The 13,266-nt window shown below is 49.5% G+C and overlaps 1 protein-coding gene across 1 annotated transcript in view; it reads left to right on the top strand.

Moving 5' to 3' along the window:
• The first annotated feature begins 10,128 nt into the window (after window positions 1–10,128).
• GEN1 (GEN1 Holliday junction 5' flap endonuclease) overlaps window positions 10,129–13,266 on the top strand; it is a 742,451-nt gene continuing 739,313 nt past the window's right edge. The window contains exon 1 of the mRNA XM_069605926.1: window positions 10,129–10,937. The gene's annotated coding sequence lies outside the window, so the exon portion shown is untranslated. The remainder of the gene's footprint in view (window positions 10,938–13,266) is intronic.

Below are 13,266 nucleotides of genomic sequence, written 5' to 3'. Positions count from 1 at the left end.
AATTGGATCCTAGGAAGCTAGCTAAGGCTGCTGACTTGTGGGTTGCCAACAGGGCCACTCACAAGGATTCTGGGGTAACTCAGAAGAAGGATGGGGAGAAACAGCCTAAAAAGGACTCCAAAGAGAATTCTAATAATTCCTATCCCAAAGAGGGCCCCAAACCACAAAATAACCAGGGTAAGCCACATGGGAAACCGAGTCAGACTACTGTACCTTCTGGCCACAAGCCAGAAGGAGGTCAGAACAAGCCACCCTTCCAGAGAGCATTTGGACAATGCTATGTCTGTCAGGGTACTGATCATATCAAAGGAGATCCCAAGTGCAAGGGTAAACCTGCAGGGATCAGCACAGTCTCCTTAGCCTTCACTCCTGAGGATGAAGTACAGATGGCTAGTGCCCACTTTGAACTCTTTGCTGAAGAACCCTTGGGTCTTCAAGCAACTGTAAACTTAGAGCCTATGGGTCTGGTTAGTCCCCAGAATAGGGTTGTGTATAACTCCCTACCTGTTAACTCTAAGGTGTATTATGTGGACAGTGTTCTTGTCAATGGCCAGGATACTCCTGCCAGGAGAGACACTGGGGCCAGCAGAACAGTAGTGGATGAAAGCTTCTTTCAACCTGAGGATGTGGCCAAAGCACCCAAAGGTCCCACTAAAATGTCTGGAGGCCCTGTCCAAATGGTTCCTATTCTACCAGCCCTCATTCAGTGTAACAACATGACAGTGAGGATCCCTGTCAGTGTTCAGACTGAGGTACCTGGGAAGGTCCTGTTGGGGAATGACCTAAGAACTCTAGGAGTAGTGTCACATACCCCCAGGCCTCCCAGTATGGAGAAGCAGAACTTAACCAAATTGGCTAGACAGGCTACCTTGAAGGACCCTTCTAAGCCTGTGGGACCCTCTACTGAGAACCCCACTACAAGCCCTGGTGTTAGTAAGTTGACCTCTAATCCAGGCACATTTCAGGATAGTATGCTAGGAACATGGGAGCCCCAACCAAGCTCCACCCTTGTTCCCCTAGTTTCCGAGTCTCTGACCCCCCCTGCTTCTGAGGAAGAGGTGGATAGACCAACTAGGCCCCTATCTGAACCTGAGAGAACTGGTAATTCTCAGTGCTGGTGGAAAACCAGAAAAGCAAAGTCTAAGGCCAAAAACCTTCAGACTGTTGGACCTTCTACTGAAGACCCCAACTCAAATCCTAATATTAGGGGGGAAACTCCTAAAATAGGGAAGGGTAGATCTAAGAGGAAGGGGAAGCAGGTACATTGCCTAACCCCAACCCCTCCAACCAAGAGGCCTAAGACCCAACCTGCTCCCACAAGAGAGGTGGTGAGGAACCTTGGAGGCCCCTCTAGATCTAAGGGAATCCTTTATAAGGACCCCTTCAAAAAGCCTAACATAGGTTCAGAAGTTGTACCAACTTCTGAGGGACTGGTCAACCAGATCCCCTATAACAAAAAGACTGATGTTCCTCAAAGGGTCTGTAGGTCCGTTAGCTTGCAAAAGAAAACCTTTGAGTTCTCCATTGAACATAGGTCAAGGTGTCACCATCAAAATGCTGATGGACTCTCTAGGATGTATATCATCGACTAGAGGTATGAGGTTCATCCAGGAGTGGATTAAATCCTCCTGTCCCTTAGTCTGGGGGGGGCGAGTGTTAGGGAGAATTCTCTGGTTAGGCTGAATTTCCCTACCTAGTGAGTCCCCCAGCAGCTTTGCTGGATTTCTGGGGTTTAATTTTTTTTCTCCTGCCAAGAGTGAGACTCTTTTACCCTCACTCTTGGACATGTTGAAGTGTGTTTTCTTGGTTAAACCTTGTGTTGAATGGGCTATGGGGTCTTTTACTCCATAGGGCCTCATGTATTTTTGTGATATGGGTCACACAGCACCCTCTGTGCCGTGACCCAGGGGTGTCCTAGGGACTCCCCAACATAGACTCCATACCCTGGGACTGACTACTGTCTCCCAGGGCATGTAAAGTCACCAAAGACTTTGCTAGTCTTAAATCCTGAACAGAACCAGTACAAACCATCATATTGTGGACGTACTGGCTGGGGCAATTCGATTGCCCCAGGGTCTGTTAGTCGAGGGGGCACGTCTCCGTCCCCCCTGATCGAGTTTTGGCTGGTGGCAGTGGAAACTACTTTTTATATTCGACCGCGAATATTTCCCTATGGGATTTCCCATTGTTTTAGGCTAACACATTTAATTATTTATTTACGGTAGCCTTAAACATACCGCCGGTTTATATATTTATTTTTATAACTCCGGTTGGGACTTTTTGCCAAAACTTGATTCTAAAATGGCGTTGGTGTTCGCCTCTGTAACTCTGACCCAAAGTGGAGCCCTTTGTTCCACTTTTGGCGGGCTTCTCCACAGAAGCCCTCCAAAGTGGTGCCACTCTGTCTGGGGTACTTAGGAGGGGTGGAGGGGGATTTAGGCACCCTGGACTGAGTTACCTTGGTAACTCAAGTCGCACTCCGTCCTGATTGGCCCAAGTGGTGAGCCGCCCGGCTCACCACTTAGCATGTTTGAGTGACAGCTAGGCTGGGTGAATGGGGGTTTGCTGCATAAAAGCAGGGCTTTGGGGACTGGGACTTCAGAAGTCGCCACAGGACCAAGAATCCGACGAGGGAAGAGCTGAGCCGACCTGCTTCGACGACACCACCCGGTGGAGCCCTGCTGAACCGTCTCACCACTTTTTCCCGACGACCGAGGAGAACTCTTAACGGAGTGGCTCCTTCCCTTGACTGGTGGGGACAACCAGTTTTCGCCTTCTTTCCGTTCTTTGAGGTATCTCGTGGCCGCCTTGCCTGTGCCAAGCACCCCGGCAACCGGAATACCACACTTTACCCCCATACCGCGAAAGTCGGTACCAACCCTTTAACCGGAGGACTCCGCGGCTGGTTTCTTCCCGGGCAGTGCAACGACCCTCTTCTTCTGCTCTTCAGCGAGAACTTCTTCTCCCCTGACCGACGTCGAGCCCTGCTGCCACTGCCTGGAACAACTGCCACCGCTGGAGGATCCTTTCCGCTTAAGGTACCGTGTTCTGCCTGGCTTCCCTTGCTACCGACTGTACGGGGTAGATTTAGTCCCCGGCTTTCGAACCTGGGAGTGCCTGGGACACTTTGGCTAAACTTTCTGAGCCACTCTAACCTCTTTTTGACTCTTTGCAAGACTTTGAATCTCTAACTAACCGTGTGATCTTGGGCACATTTTCGCTCCGGCTACTCTAAGAGTGGGCCCTGCCTAGTGACTTTTGCTCACCTGTGACTTTATTCTTCGTTAAGCCTATTGCAAGTGTTCTGGACCTTAGAGTGGTGTGTCTAACCTATTTCTGCTTTTTCTCTCCCTTTCTTGGAAACTACTAGAGTGTCATCTAACGTTAAGCACTCACCTCTGTTTTAATTAAGTGGTGTTAACCTAGAGTTGTCTAGATAGGAGAAAGGATTGAATTTACTTTCAGTATAACTGTGTTGAAGTGCTTTTACTATATTTTTGCTAGAGTGTTTTTAACTTATGTGTATTTTAAATAAATAACTATATACTTTTGAAACCAAGCTCTGGTCAGTGTTTGCTTGTGCTATTGTGTTTTGGTACATATTGTGTATACTTTACATACTGCCTAACTCTTCTTGAGAGAAGTCTGACTGCTCAGCCACAGCTACCAGGTAAATCTGGGTGGTGCGGACTGCTACCAAAGGGGTTTACTGCTCTACCTGTAGTCTTAAATCTTTTGCAGTGTTCCCCAAGGGAACTGCACAGGTTTCTGCCTAACACACTCCATACAGCACCCCCTTACACGACACACCACTTTGATCAAACACTCGCACTGCATGCCTACCCAGACAACGCACCTCCAGAATCTTAGCCTTGCTACCAGCATCCGTCCCCTCCACCAACAACCGGCCCCCAGCCACCACTAGCACCCGAGTAACATCCCCCACAGCCGCCTCCACCCATCTAGCAATTTCCAATCGAGTCACCCCCAGAAACGTCTTCTCTCGACTCTCAGGCTTCAACACCACCTTCCACACACTGTCACCCAGCATCTTCTCCTCCCCAGACACACTTCTCCCTGAGGCCCCCAGCCCTTTCAAAACGCACTTTTCCTGAGTTACCGATCCAGAGTTACCCCGGTCCAGCCCCCCCCCCTCCATCATCTCTCTGTGGAGACCTGCTACGATGGCGCTCTTCGCTTTCCTCTTTTCCCCCGTCCACAGGAGTAGACTTCAGTCGGCATCCTCCCCCTCTTCGCCTCCTCCTCCACCCCTCCCTTCTTTCCAACCTTCCCTTTCCCCTTACCCATTCTTACCGCCTCCTCCAAGCACACTCACTCCTTGCATCCGCCTCGAGAATCCGCTCCACCTCCTCGAGCCCAGCACCCTCCTCCCAGTCACCGATCCGCCCTGCCTGGGTCCGCCTCCTCTGCGGGTCTGTAAGCGCATGCGACCGCCGACGCCTTCCTCATGGGGAAGCGCTCAGTCGTCCAAACTTAAACTTTTTGCTAGGGAACCACCTTCTTCTTAATTAACAGATGCGTGGGCGGACCCACGCAGGCGCTTCCCCATCCTAAAGGATGATGTGCACCAGACCCACCAATCAGAACTTAGCTCACATAAACTCATAACTCCTCCCACCTCCCAGTCTGCTTCACAAAATCCAACATCACACTGTTCCTTCTCCTGCCTCTCACCCAGTCACCTCCCAGCAAAGCCTTCCCACTCAGCTCAGCCACAGCCAGCGCAGACAACCGAACCCTCATCAATTCTCTCTCCTCAACATGTCTCTCACACCTAAGCAGAAAATGTCCCACAGTCTCAGGCACATAAACACACCGCACAATCCCTCGACTCACACTTCCCTACTCGAAACAGACAGTCATTCAGCCCCACATGTCCTATCCTCACCCGATTCAGCATCACCTCCTCCCCCCTCCTCCATTCCAGGCTCCCCGCATCCACCTTCACCGACACATTCCCATGAACACCGAACATCCACCTGCCCTTCACCCCACTCTCCCACCTCTCCTGCCACTCTTCCATGACCCGTCTCACCACCACAGCATTTACCTCACCACACTCAAAGGCAGCCTCACATCAATCGCTCCCCTTCTCATACCCTCACCCGCCGCCCGATCCACCAACTCATTACCCAAAATGCCACTGTGACTGGGAACCCACGCCAACTCCAAATCCATTCCCCCATGCACACACCGATCAATCTTCCTCCTGATGTCCATAATCACATCCTTCCTATCACCATCCCCTGCCACAATCGCCTGCAACCCACTCAATGAATCTGAAAACATCACCACCTTCTCTAACCCCAACTCGCACACCCTATCAATCGCCAATGCAATCGCCACCAACTCAGCCGTACAAATCGACACATCATTCGTCCCACTTTATACTCCCCAGTACTTTCCAGATAATACGCCATACCCACTCTCCCAGACACAGGATCCTTCGAACCATCCGTGAACACCTTGCTTCCTTCCTTTCCTGCCACATGCGCCTGACCCAAAGCTTTGATCTCACCCCAAATCCTCTTCTTCGACACCACATTCGCCAACTCCAAACACACCTTTGGAGACCCCATCATCCACCTCGGCCATCTCTCCAAATCTGTACCGTCACAGTCATCAAATCGCCCACACCCCACTGCACTCCTTTCTCCCACATGTGAAACCCAAAAGTGCCCCCCTTCCACCTCCACCGGTCCCTATAATAGTCAAACCTCCAATTATACTTCAAACATTCATGCACCGGATGAGCCACACTCTTCGCACTGCTTTTCACCCACCATCTCATATTCAACTCATCCCTCCTCAACCCCAACGGCATCTCTCCCACAAGCACCTGAACTGCATTCACTGGAGAGGACCTCATCACACTCGAACACACCCTCAATGCCCTCGCCTGTACCCTATCCAACCGCAACTTCTGACTCGCGGTGAAACCCACCGACACCTGGCATCCAAAATCCATCACACTCAAAATCAACCCCTTATACAAAATTCGTAGACACTTCTGCTGCGCACCTCACTCTTTGCCAGTCACCGCCCGCAACAAATTCAATCTACGTTTACACTTATCCACCATGCCATTCACCTGCAAATTCCAATTTAACTTCTTATCCAAAATCACCGCCAAGTACCGAAACTCTTCCACGCTTTTCACCCTCTCACCTTTCAAAACCAAGTCCAACCCTTACTGCACTCTTTTCCTTGAGAAAACCATACTCACACTTTTATCTACAGGCACCGAAAAGTCCCATTTCCCACACCACTCCTCCATACACACTATCGCAGCTTGCAGCCGACTCTGCACCAACAACAAACTCCGCCCTCTTACCCAGACCACACCATCATCTGCAAAGAAATCCACCTGACACCCAAAACCCGCCAAAGCTCGAATCAACCCATCCACCATCACATTAAACAACATTGCACTAATCACACTCCCCTGCGGCGTCCCATTCTCCATCTTCCAAACCTCAGACAACACCCCCCTCACGCTCACCTGAAAGGTCCTGTCAGCCAGAAAGGCCTTAATCCACCGAAACATCCTCCCCTTCACACCCATCTCCAACAGTCTCACCAGCAACCCATTCTTCCACACCATATCATAAGCCTTTTCCAAATCCAAAAAGAACGCCCCCACCATCTCCCCATCACACAACGCCTCCTCCATTCCAGTCACCAACCTCACTAACGGATCTGCCACCGACCGATTCTTCCTGAACCCACTCTGAAAATTACTCAAACACCTATTTGACTCCAAATAAAACCCCAAACACTCAACTACCATCCGTTCCATAACCTTACACATCACAACAGTCAGCGCAATCGGCCTATAAGACTTACACTCTGTCGGGACCTTGCCATTCTTTAGAATCGCTACCACAATCGCTCTCTTCCATAACCTCGGTAAAACTCCACTCTTCCAGATCTCATTGAACAATGCTAACACCTCCAACTTACATTCCACTGACAACTTCTCCAAAAATACATACATGACTCCATCCACCCCTGGGCTAGACCACTTCCCTTTCCGAATCGCCCCATCCAACTCCACCATAGAAAAGGGAACCTCATACTGCTCTTCCCAAGGCCCAACATTCGCCAACAACTCCCGCTTCTCCTCCTCAACCACTCCCATACTTAGTCTCACCGCCTCTGGAAAGTTCTCTGAACTGTGCACTCCCACAAAATGCTCCCCCAACAAATTCGCCTTCCCCCCCCCCCCATCTTCAATGACCACCTCCACCCCTTTCAACAACACAGACATACCACCCTGAGGCCTCATCAACCCAGACATCTGCTTGAACTGCTTCCAAACCTCACCCACACCAGAATTACTCCCCAGAGACCCACAATAGCCCCTCCAATATCCGCGCTTTCTTTCCCTAATCACCCTCTGTACCACCGCCTTCGCCTTCTTATAAGCTAACAAATCCTCCAACCTTGCCGTTCTCACCGCCCTGGCCCTCACTTTCTTACGCGCTGCCACAGCCCTTGAACATTCCACCGACCACCAAGGAACCTCCACCTTCCCACCCTTCCCCTTCTCAACCTCCGGAACTGCTGCCACCGACGCCGCTCTCATTCCCTGCACCAAATGCTCATTCCATTCATCCACCCCCCATCTCTATCTCGAGGAATAATCAATTCCTGACATAATCTTTTATACAACTCCCAATCAGCCTTCCTAAAATTCAATCGACTCCCAAGCATCCGAGATCTGACCCCTACCTCACCCCTCACAGTCACCAAAATGCCAGAATGATCACTCCCCATATCCCCATCTCGCGCACCGTCCAGTCACATTCAACCGCAATCGCAGCAGACACCCAGGTCAAATCTAAACACGACAACTTCCCAGTCCTCACATCCAACCGCGTGCCCGAACCGTCATTCAGCAAAAACAGACTCAATTCATCCGCCATACCCTCCAGCAGTTCCCCATTCGCATCCGTTCGATCACTACCCCACAACGTATTGGCACTGTTGAAATCGCCACATAAAACACAAGGTCCCACATGTCCCCTTATCACTCCAGACAGCACATCCACCTCCACCACCTCACACGGATTATAATAATTCAACACCAAAACTTCCGATCCCCCTACCCGAATCCCCGCCCCGATAACCTCCACAGTTCCATCTACCACAATCTCCCTTGCAACCAACCCCTTCCGAACTGCCAGAGCTACACCGCCCCCTGTCCCCTCCATCCTATCCTTACGAAACAACTCAAAACCCGGAATCACAAACCTCAGATCACCCCTTAACCATGTTTCCTGAATACAAACCACATCAACATTCAATTCCCCACACAACACCGCTTTCAACTCCTGCCCATTCCTCAACAAGCTCCTCGCATTCCACTGCAAAATTCTCAGGCCGACACCACACTCAGTTTCCGCACTTTGGCCACCTTCTTAAACACATCAAGTTCCAACACATCCACAACATTCAAAAACCTTCTCATTGCTTCCACCACTCCTTTCGTAATATCCGACACACTGACAGACAAATTCCCCTGAACCAGCTCCAGCACACTCACTATAAAGCACATAAACTCAGTTTACGGGACAACCACCATTTCTACGCCTTTCACCTCTCCCACCACTCTCTTCCTTCCCGCAGCCTCATCCACCACCGACTCTCTCCCACACACCTCGTTCACTACTCGTACCGGTTTCACCCTTGCCACTGCCTCCGCATATGACAAACCTTCTGCCGCCCTCACCTGCACCACCTCTCTTGCCACCCTGTGACTCTCACACCCCCTAAACGCAGTAGAGTGCCCCCCTCCACAATTCACACACTTCTCCGGGGTCTCCCCCTTGCATTCCTTAATATCATGATCTCCACCACACCTCCCACAGTGCCTCTCATTCCTGCATACTCTCGCCACATGTCCAAACTGCTGACACTTGTAACATCTCAAAGGCAACGCTACATAAGCTTTCACACGGAACCTCTGATAACCCAACACTACTACCTCCGGACACTCCGCCCTCGCAAACCTCACTGCCACAGTTGTTGACACCACATCCCCTTGTGCATCTCTCCTCCCCAGCCTCCACTACCCCCACATCCGCCAGCTGCTCCAACACCTCAGACATATTCACGGACACCGGTACTCCATACAACACCCCCTTACACGGCACACCACTTTGATCAAACACTCGCACCGCATGTCTACCCAGACAACCCACCTCCTTATTGCCAGCATCCATCCCCTCCACCAACAACCGACCCACAGCCACCACTTGCACCCGAGTGACATCCCGCACAGCCTCTTTCACCCATTCAGCAATCACCATCGGATTCACTCCCTGAAACGTCTTTACCCGACTTTCAGGCTTCGATACCACCTTCCACACACTTTTATACTGCATCTGCTCCTCCCCAGACATACCGCTCCCTGAGGCCCCCAGCCCCTCCAAAACGCACTTTTCCTGGATCCCTGACCCTGAGATGTTCGGGACCAGCCCCCTCCATCATTCCTCAGTGGAGATTTGCTGCGATGCAGTCCCTCACTCGCCCCCTTTCCCCCCCCACAGGTGTAGGGTTCACAGACTGTGTCTTCTCCCTCTTCTCCCCTTCCTCCACCCCTCCTTTCTTGTCAGCCTTCCCACCCCCCTTTGCCATCCTTACCTCCTCCTCCAGGCACACTCTCCCCCTGCACCCGCCTAGAGAGACCGCACCGGCTCCTCAAGCCCAGCACCCTCCTCCCAGGCACCGCCCTGCCTGAGTACGCCCGGATCTAGTTCCCATCTGAGGAACGGACCCTACTAACCGGACACCATGCTCACTACACCAGTGCGCATAGCTCTCAACTCACACGCTTTTGGCGGGTGTCACCCGCCTTGCTGACTCACCCGCCAAGCCTCATGCACGCCCATTCGTTTCAATGGGCCTCTCACCCGCCAAAAATAAAATCGGGTGTTTTCACCCGCCTTTGCGACATAAATGGTTGAGAGCTATGAGTGCGTCCAAGCATTGAAGTCTTTCGGTCTGTAGCCGCTAGGGAACCACTTCATTGCTTCGGAGAAATCACAATGATGACGTAGGACGTCACGTAAAAAATATGGGCGGGCCGTTGCTATGGTCAGTTTCTCGGATGGGAACTAGTTGCTACTTACTTGCACAGCACCGGCAGCCGAAGCCGAACCCTTCGCGCTTCCTGCTAACTGAAATTGCTCACGAAAATAACAGTGATGACTTCGGAGGTCACGGAAGAAGAGTAGGCGGACCGTTGCTATGGTCCGTTTCTCGGTGGGAACTAGACACTACCCTACCTAAAGTCTATGGTACGCTTTGAGGAACGTAACGTGAACAGCACGTGATAGGGCCACGTTGCTATGTCCGTTCCTCTCTTTAGGCAACTAATCAAAATTTGAATTCTCAGCGGGACATGCAGGATTTGTGATTGACTTGTGCAATCTCTTCTATGTACTCTACAAAGAAGTTTCGCTCACAACGAGCGTAATCATTGAGCAGACTCGTAGAAGCAGGACTGTGCAGTAGAGAACATCAGATGAAAGATAGTGAAATACGCATTTTCCCAGTGAGAATAGATGCTAGATGGGGATAGTCGAATTGGGTTCAGTCCAATTCTGTTACTAAAATGCTGTGAGGACTGTCACGTTTTTATAGCTAGCCTGGTAAAGGGCGGTGTGGGCTTGCTGACTGGCGTTAGACACGGCATAGACGGGCATATATTATAACTACTTTGCGGGATTGCCATTAGGTGCTGAGAGGGGCATAAATTGATAGCAGAGGGGGCCCCCCAATAGCCCGCATAGAGGTAGGACTGGAAGCGCTCAAAGGATTGAGATCTGCACATCAAAGGACAACTGGACTCAGAATGGTGAAGGCATTCTCTATTGCTTGTCCTTACAGCTTCTAAGTGGCAGTTTAAGGTAAGTACATGATCCATCATATTACCATGTACACCAGATAAACGGGACAACCCCTCCTAGCAAGCATCTGCTTTCATCACTCCTGCAAACATACCTTACACAAACAGGCCGCTCCATACTGCATCACCCGTTCCTTTTATGCAAGCATACTGCTCACCTACAAGCTAGTTATCGCTTAGCGATCTAGGGTTAGTAGAATGAGATCGGGGCATTGTTGGCTTGCAAAGCAAGCTTAAGGGCATCTGGGATGTGGTAATAAGTGATCATAGGGTTAACAATGTCATGTGGGAAATGGCTTGTTAAGACTGGATGTGAGTTCTCAGAGTTTAGCTTATTGCTGGCAGAGGGAATCTGATTGCTGCCAAAGGTGAGCTGAGGTTGGCCTGATGCCAGCAGGGAGGTTAGACCCTCATTGACCCTACTCCACGAAACTCCTCGTGTCTCCCCTTCACCCTTGATTTGCAAATATGATATGATAGGTTATTTATAACGCGCTTAATACCCGTAGGTTTGTCACATTAATATCACGCGTCTGTGACCCCTCCCTCCTACCCAATCGCTAACAAAATGTTATCACTAACCTGATGGAACGAGGTGCACATCTTGTCGAAATACATGTTGACAAGCTCCCATTAAATTCATCCGGACTTCTCCTGTTTGATAACTACATGGAAGCGGTGAGAGGCATAAATGCGCCATTAGTACACTTTTGATGGAAGGCCAGAGGATTGTTGCCATTTTTAAAGAAGTGCCACGCAACCATATGTGAAGTATAAGGTATTCACAAAGAGGCGGAAGGATGAAACGATATATGTATTTATTATATCTTACATGTAGGGCAAATGCTAAGTTAATCTATCGGGCTCTATCGGCTGCCGAGCACTACTGTTAACATTTGAATCCTCGCTCGCTCCCAGCACACGTATGTCATGCATTATGACATCCTCCAGTAGATCGCTTCTCGTGCTTGCTTCACGTGGCGAGCCCTGAAGTCCTGAGATAGGTTAACAATACTACACATCTACCCTTCTTAATTTATTTGATAACACAACTAAACTGACTCTTTATAAATTGTCCTGAGTTTAGTGCTCCCACACAAAGTCTTTCAATCCACAGGGATCATGAATGACTCTTCCTCTTCTTGATGTGCGTGAGATATCTGTTTTAGGTTTTGGCAAGGAAATTATTGATGAGTCTTTCTCATGTACCACTTCTCTCTGACATTTCTCAATATCATTTGATGAGTCTTTCTCATGTACTACATCTCTCTGACATTTCTCAACATCACCAGTACCATTTACATTCATTCCCCTTCTTGACTCACTATGACCATCATGCGTCGGTGCATTCACTAAAGGTGTATCCCACACACATACTCTTTCCATATTCCAGACTCTTCCATCTTCAACCCTCACCGCATGTTTAAACACTTCAATGACCCCAACAGGTTTGGACCATTTACATGGACCATCTCTCAATACAGGTGGGAGTTTGATTCTCACCCGTCCCCCAACCATCAATGGTGATCTTTTTATTTTTAAGTACCTACAGACACATCATGAGCTCTTTTATTTCTCAACTGCATAGTTTTGATGTTCTGACAAGCATCTCCAAAATCCTTCCTTATCACGGTCATTCTTTTCAACCAAGATGGTGTTAACTTAGTGTTTGCTTTCCGGCCTCTACTCATTTCGAATGGCGACAGGCCAGTCGTACAGTGTGTTGTGAAGTGGTGTGCATTAATCTTTTGTCTAACAGCTTCTTCCCATTTCACGCCATTGGCCCAAGCCCATCGCACAGCATCTTTAAGTACCCTGTTAAAACGCTCGACCACTCCGTTTGTTTGCAGGTGATATATGGCGCTTTTCTTGTTTACAATGGAATTTTCCACACAAAACCTTTGCATTTCTTTTGAACGGAATTGAACTCCATTGTCTGTTAGTATATTTTTTGGTAAACCTTCCCTTCCACATACTTCTTTTAAGAAATCAACCACCATTTTTGCAGTCATGCATGGTTTAATCATGACTTCAACCCATCTAGTTAAAAGATCAATGATTACTAGACAATATTGTTGTTTACCCTCACTGTAGATTGGGACTACTATGTCCATACCAAGGTCTTCCCAAATGTTACCTGGGAGTTCAGTAACTACCATGAGGTATTTCTCATCCACACATCCTCTATCACTCTCTTTACAAAGGATACAGTCACGTATGACTCTCTCAGCCTGTAGATCATATCCTGGCCACCAGAATTCATCTCGTATTCTTCTTTTCGTCTTTACAATTCCTTGGTGGCCCTCATGACCTAACGCAATGATCTTTTG

This window comes from Ambystoma mexicanum, chromosome 4p, assembly GCF_040938575.1.
Source record: "Ambystoma mexicanum isolate Mex_15411 chromosome 4p, UKY_AmexF1_1, whole genome shotgun sequence".
NCBI classification, from domain to species: Eukaryota; Metazoa; Chordata; class Amphibia; order Caudata; family Ambystomatidae; genus Ambystoma; species Ambystoma mexicanum.
The sequence above is the reverse complement of the archived record's forward strand: the minus strand, read 5'-3'. Positions and strand labels throughout refer to the sequence as shown.